This window comes from Oreochromis aureus, unplaced genomic scaffold (assembly GCF_013358895.1).
Source record: "Oreochromis aureus strain Israel breed Guangdong unplaced genomic scaffold, ZZ_aureus HiC_scaffold_45, whole genome shotgun sequence".
In the NCBI taxonomy this organism is placed as follows: Eukaryota; Metazoa; Chordata; class Actinopteri; order Cichliformes; family Cichlidae; genus Oreochromis; species Oreochromis aureus.
The window spans coordinates 89,944-97,305 of record NW_024108943.1 but is presented as its reverse complement, the minus strand read 5'-3'; the positions used below and the strand labels follow the sequence as shown (position 1 = coordinate 97,305).

Below are 7,362 nucleotides of genomic sequence, written 5' to 3'. Positions count from 1 at the left end.
TTCATATTCATCATTTATTACAATTCTGCAAACTTTTATGATTTTAGCAGCTTTTCTAATATGGACCTCAGATTCTTCTTAACACTCCATGGCACTCTCTTCCCTTTAGGCTCTGTGTATGTGTGTGTGTATCAATATTTCTCCCATTTTAAAGTATTACTCCTCCATAATTGTATTTCTGTTAAATCAAAGTACTTTTACTACATCTTAGTACTTCTGCTCAATCATAGTATTTCTGCTAAATCATAGTATTTTGCCAAATTATGGTTTTTGTGCCAAATCATAACATTTGTTTTATGTTACAGTATTACTACTAAGTGGAGGAATTTCTGTCATGTTACAGTATATGTGCTGATTACAGTATTTCTGCTAAATCATAGTATTTCTACTATATTATATTTTTCTTTCTAAATATAGCATTTCTTCTCTCGTCATATCTCAGCGACGGATGTACAAAGAGCAATGAAAATCGCAGTCAAAGTACACCAAAGTCCGCTGATTCACCCAGTACAAGAATTATGCTTCTAGTCCACCTAGCTTTTGAGTTACACGACGTTTTGTAACTCCCAAAAACGGCATTCTTCGCCTCTCACTGTGATCTAATTCTGACTGCTCATGACCCTGTTTTCAATGAGCTGACTGTCTTTCCCAGTGGCGCAACTGGTAATGACACAGGTCTGCAACCCAAAGGTCGTGGGTTTAATTTCACTTTGGTCAGCATATTTTTTTCCCCTACAAATTAATACACTATCACAGACCACTAATTCATATTGATCATTTATTACAATTCTGCAACCTTTTTAGCAGCTTTTCTAATATGGACCTCAGATTCTTGTTAACACTCCATGGCACAAATACTGTTCCCTTTAGGCTCTGTGTATGTGTGTGTGTATCAGTATTGCTCCCATTTTAAAGTATTACTCCTCCATAATTGTATTTCTGTTAAATCAAAGTACTTTTACTACATCTTAGTACTTCTGCTCAATCATAGTATTTCTGCTAAATCATATTATTTTTGCCAAATCATGGTTTTTGTGCCAAATCATAACATTTGTGTTATGTTATAGTATTACTACTAAGTGGAGGAATTTCTGTCATGTTACAGTATATGTGCTGATTACAGTATTTCTGCTAAATTATAGTATTTCTGTCAAATTACAGTATTTGTGCTAAAACATGGTATTAATTTAAAATTACAATATTCATAGTACATCACAGTGTCTCTGGTAAATCACAGTATTTCTGCTATGTTGTACTATTTTTCTAAATCATAGTGTTTCTGTAATGTTTAAGTATTTTTGGCTAAATATATTCTTTTTGTTATCTTATACTATTTCTCCTAAATTCTTGTATTTTTGAGAAGTTATCATGTTTCTGGTAAGTTACAATATTTCTGCTAAGTTCTGCTATGCTATTGTATTTCTGCCAAGTATTATGTTTCCTCTAAGATATTGCAGTTCTTCTAAGTTATTACATTTTAGCAAAGTTCCTTTGCTTATGCAAAGTTTTTACAATTTCTGCAACTTTTCAGCTTTTTCAGCTAGTTTTAGCAGACAGCTTCAGCTTTAAAGAAAATTCAGAATTCATGTGATTACAACCAATATGTATTAGAATAAAAGAAACAAATGTGCAATGAACATGTCAGAAGTCGCTGTTAAAAATTCTCATGGCAGTGGGGTTAAGGGACCTCCTGAACCTCTTGAGTCCTGCAGTGGAGTGAGATGAGCCTCTGCAGCCACTGTCCTGTGAGGATGCTTAGGCGATCACCAACACCAGCTCCTTGGTGTTGGTTTTTCAGAAGAAGACTGTTCTTATTACTGCAGTCAGTTAAATAAATCTATCATAATACAGTACATTTTAACATAATGACCTTATGTTTATTTATGTCTTTTAACCATTATTAAATTTCTGCTAGTTGTTTTTTGTTGCAAAAAAATCTAATATAATAATATTTAAATTTACATATATTTTTCACGTTTTCAATGCCAATTTTGTGTAATTGCGGAGTTTCCCACTACCCGTGAATGCCTCTTTTTTTACGTCTCCGGCTGACTCCTGAATCTCCGCCCACTCTCTGCTCTATCCCTGCCGGTAAGCGCTGCTTCTCTGTCTCTCTTTGAAATGAAATGTCTGTAAGCTGTTTGAGTGATTTACCAAGTTGTTGTTAGTGACTTATAAAGCCAGCCGAAGTATAAGTCATGTTAAAGTAACACAATGGCTGCTTTGTTAGTGAAACGTTGTAATTTTAGTATTTAAAAGGAGTGTTTGGTATGCTAGCCCTAACAACCTAAGCGCTAACGCCTAGCCTAGCTGCTATAGGCCCAGTGTGAAATTAATATGGTTCATTTGATTGTTTAATACAGTTATTGTGTTGTATTTGGTTCATTCGGTGTGTTAGTGTTTCTGAGTCTCTTAGGGAAGCTGAAGTTACTTCTCCTCTTCACAAATCAGTCAGTTAAAACGGCCTCATTCTTTAGGTTATAAGGTAATGAGCCGCCATTTTAGAACCACTGATTAGCTGCTGAAGCTGCAGGGTCGGCAACTTGAAAGGAGCCATTTTACCGCCTCTGACTGAAAGCTGGGAGAAAAAGAGTCACGTGCCTGTGCCGGTGTGTCTGTGTTGTGGGTTAATTAACAGAAGGGAGAGAGAGAGTGAGGATCAAACACATAATATAAGAATAATAACATCTCTTAACAAGAAGAAGTTTTTTTTAAATTAATTAATTTTAGTTTTTTAGTTAAATTTTAAGAACTGTTTAACAAACACTTGTGCAGGTTGTTGTTTTAATTTAACTATATCCTACACCTGCAGCTCTGTTTAACTTCTCACTTTGTGAAGAATTGATAAAATATAAAAAAGGCCACCTTCAAATAAATAAAATGCAGCAGTGCACCATTAATATTATAAATATGATATGTAGATATTTAAAACAACAGCATATTAAATGATACTAAATGACACTGTGCAGGTGATAATATTTTTAGGAAGCAGAATTTGAATGCAGACCAACTCAAATGTTGAAGCCTACAAAAATATCATCCAAGCTTTCATTTATGATTGTTCATGCTTTGAAATTGTGATGTCAGAATTTGATAACGTGTGCAGTGCTAGGTGTTGCAAATCATTGCTTATTAAATCTACTGTGTTATCTAATAGCACCAAACTAATAGAGCTATCACATAACTGAGAAACTTGTGTGGCTTATTACAAATGGATGAAACCACATTTTACCTTAATGAAGACATTAATCTTTAATAAGGTGTAGAAAAAACAGGTGAGTTGTTTGTTGCTGTGGTAAACAAAGAAGTGTACTGAATCTTTTGGACTACACAGAGTGATGCAGTATTGACTCTGATGCTGATCTGAGTTGTCTCATTCTGTATTTTTGTGCTTTGTCTTTTGTTACACAGAGTGAAAGAGATCTTTGGTTTTGCCTTTGCTGGTAAGTAAACAGTGATTGTAACTGAAGCAGTATGAACCTGGCATTGTGTAGCACATTTGACGACTTACATACAGTAGTTTGACTTTTTGTAATATGTTTCCATTTACTGATTGGCAAAAACACAGGATTTGTGACCTGTAGCAGCAAAGCCCCCACACAGGGCCTCTGACTGTCCCTGAAAATGTCCCTGAAGTTTAATAGCCCATTTATGTATGATTTAAATTTCTTATGGCTCATCAAATCCAAACATAGCTAAATGTCAGATGTCTTTATCCAGGTGTTCATTTTCTACTTATGTTTGTGGATTTAAGTAGCAGACAAAACAATGAAAGTGTTTTAGGGGAGTCAGTATAAGTGGTTGCTCAAACACTTAAGAGCTGCACAGGTATTGATTTATATTATTTCTCAAATTCTGCTGATGTATTACATTAAAGTCAGAACATTTTAGAAGTATTTTGCCTGACTTGGTATAAGTAATAGCTTTAACAATAATAAAAAACGAAGAGAACCAGAGGTGTGAGTGGACATTCTTAGGTAATTTACAGCCAGTGTGTCTAATTAGTTTGTTACTTATTTAGTGAATATTATTTAGTGTTTTAAAATTAAATAGAAATGTTGCCAAAAAGGGACATTGCAACATATATAAATATTCCTAGCAACGGGTACAATGAAATGACTTTTTAGTGAAATATTTTAAGACATTTAATTTTAATTACAAAACATTCTGCACCTCTGTTATTGTAACATGTCAATATTTACATGTATTTTAGGATTTGCATATTCATATAAGACTAACAAAACATGATGAGGTTTTCTGTTGCTTCTGATTTCAAGAATTACTTTGTATTTAATGTTTTTAACCTAAAAGGACATTAAAAGTTTTGGTTTTTCACACTTTTTTAACACTGACCTGTTGTAGAAAATGTTGGAGCCACAAGGCTTCTGTGTAGGAAATATTTGGTGTGTCCTGCACTTGTGCCAACAAATATTGATGCCTATTCTTTGCATTTCTGTAGTAATAATGTTTTTATTACAGTTGCTATAGCCATGTGAGACCCTGCAGTTCAATTATCTCCTCTTTAGACTACAGTAAACTTAAAAAAGCTTAAAGTAATTGAGGATTTTACTAGTTAATTTGTGTGGATTGCGTGTGAAGAGGCTCAACAGTCTGAATCATCTAACAGTGATCTGATGAATTGTTTCCTTTCTCTAGACTGCTGATCTGATCGTCTCAAGTCTGGTAAGTAAAGGTTTGTCTGAGGTGCAGTGCTGGGAAATGTTTCTCATTATAGGAGATTCAGTTTAGTGCTGTGAGTCTGCACAGCTCTTGGCAATCATCAAATCCTAGAAAAGTCTATGTGAACATTTCCAGACTTACAGATCTCTCTTATCATCATACTCCATTTTTAATTAGGCCCTATATCGGCCATGCTAAGTTTATTGTAGATTTAGCGGGGTGTGTATTAAACATGCCCTATATTTGACTGAAATATGTAGAAACTGCTGTATAGGAGTAATCTGTCTCCAAATTTTTCATTTTGCCAAAAGTCATACTGAGTAAATTATTTTTTACTTTTATGTTAACGGCTACCCAGACATTATGATATACTGTTGTACCAGGTAAGTACACACAGAAACGGGAATTTGAGACCTTTGGGCATTTAGGATGTGTCATAAGTTTGAGTTGAGTGCATGTGAAGTGTTTAAAGCAGGTGGTCTGAAACTGTCTGCTCTAACTTCATTGTGTGGGTTTAGCTTGACCATATAATGTTTACAGTAAGTCACTGTAGCACCACATCTTGGTTTACAGACTCTGTTTGTTTTTATTGTGTTAATAGAATGTAAAAATGTCCTTAGAAATGTTCCACCACCATATGTTAAACATTTTCATTCAGTTGAATCTAATAATGTACTGTACAACTCTTCAGTGTGTAATGATATATATGTTCTGTATTTTTCGGACTGTAAGGCGCACTAAATTCTAAGGCACATTAAGTCAAACAAAACAGATAAGTCAAACTTTATTCAACTCATTTACAATAACTCTCAAAATTGTTCAGTTGTAAGACATAAAATACAGAACAATACACTCACTTTTCAGGATTTGTGGATTGATGAATGTGGATTGATCAGTTTGAAATCTGCTTCATAAGCATGGCTCTCAACAGGTGCCAGGCTCTTATACACACACACACACACACACACACACCATATTATGTTGAAGCACAGTACGAATTACTCTACGAGGGTGCTGACTATGGTAGCCATGCTCCGACAATACATCAAGTGGTGCTGCTTTGTAGCTTACCAAAGTCATACTAAAACATTTGACAGATTTTTGAATGCCGTGTACCACATAGAATTGGTTTGAAATCAATAAGCACAACCATACATAAGGTGCACTGTCTATTTTTGAGAAAATTAAAGGCTTTTAAATGTGCCTTATAGTCTGAAAAATACGGTAAAGCCAGGTTTATTGGAAGTGTGTCTAATTCCACTTTCTTTCTGTCTTACAAGTGACCTGCTGCAGAATACCCTCTCCCTCTATCATTAACAAGCAATTCAGTCTGTCCTATCACTCTCCCTCTCCCTGCTCCATCTTTGTTGACAAGCCATTCTATCTTCTATCATTTCTCCGCCATGAGCTCTATCTAAGTTGACAAGCTTGAACCTGAGTTGAAACGCAATCCTGTGACTTGAAATCAAGTTTTACCAGAATCTAAGTTTTTGGAATTGAAGTTACCAGAACTTCGTCGATCTGTTTTCAGAATTCTGAGAGATCTCCGCTCTCACTGCTCCATCTTTCCTGTCGTTAAACTCTCTCACATCCAGTCATTTTGCTGGAAATTACAAGTAAAACGTTGAATATACAGTAATAGAATTACACTACAGTAGAACTCACTACTCACAGAGCCCTACATTTGTCATTTTAATTTTGCATTACACTTTGAAATAAACACTGATAGTTTGGCTTACAAGTGCAATTTGATAAATTATATAAACTTATATACACCTTTTTTGAGATATTTGTACTAAGATAATCTGGTTATTTTGTAATTCAGACTCTTATATTCACATAAATATTAAATTTGATTCAAATACATTTTTCAAGTCTGTTTCATTGGTTATAACATTTGACTACAAGTTTATACTATTATTATTTAAGGACAAACCCTTTTTTGTCACTCAGTGTAAGTGTTCAGTTACAGTTGTCATCTAGAGGCTGCCCTGAGAACCCAGACTTCCTGTTTCCTGACTGCTGCAGAACATCCAGCTGAAGAATCCCCATCACCTGTCATCTGATCACCACAACATCACAGCTCCTCATATTTGCTTTAAATTTTAAATATCTGAAAGATTTACACAAAGTCTACTTAAAAGCTAAGAGTTTTATTATAGCCTGTTGATTGTTGAGATTTATTCTGCATATTACTTTACAGAAGTATAGACCTATTCATTAACCAGTCTGGTTAAAAAAATAGAAGTAATAATATACAGTTTTTGAAAAAGCTACAATAAAACTGTTTTTAAAGAACTTTCAATAACCTTTATATTGAGTTTGTATTTAAGTCAGCCTTTTACATCAATTACATAGTTATAAGAACACTCTACTATTTGTATAGTATTACATTTCTCCATTTGATAGAAACTTGAGGAGTCATTTGTTTTTCAGTGTTTACAGGTTGAGTTTTGTTCACATTTGTGTATAAATACATTTAAGGTCCAGTTTGTACTTGCACAAAATGCCAAGGAAAGGTCAAAGGTCACAGTCCCAGAAGCTTAGATGGCAAAAGCAGAAGGAACAGGTAAATGTTTCTCAGACCGGTGAGCAGGTAAAGGTGTCTGTTACAACTGTTCCCAGTCCAGAAGTGCAGAGCAGTGCTCAGACAGCCGCAGTGTCTTATGCAGATGTGGTAAA

At 34.6% G+C, this 7,362-nt stretch overlaps 1 long non-coding RNA gene across 1 annotated transcript; it reads left to right on the top strand.

The window, feature by feature from the left end:
* The first annotated feature begins 2,076 nt into the window (after positions 1–2,076).
* LOC120437080 lies at positions 2,077–6,063 on the top strand. Its single transcript, XR_005610810.1, has 3 exons — positions 2,077–2,091; positions 3,412–3,443; positions 4,657–6,063. It is a non-coding gene; the product is annotated as an uncharacterized LOC120437080 (long non-coding RNA).
* Positions 6,064–7,362: the final 1,299 nt, after the last annotated feature.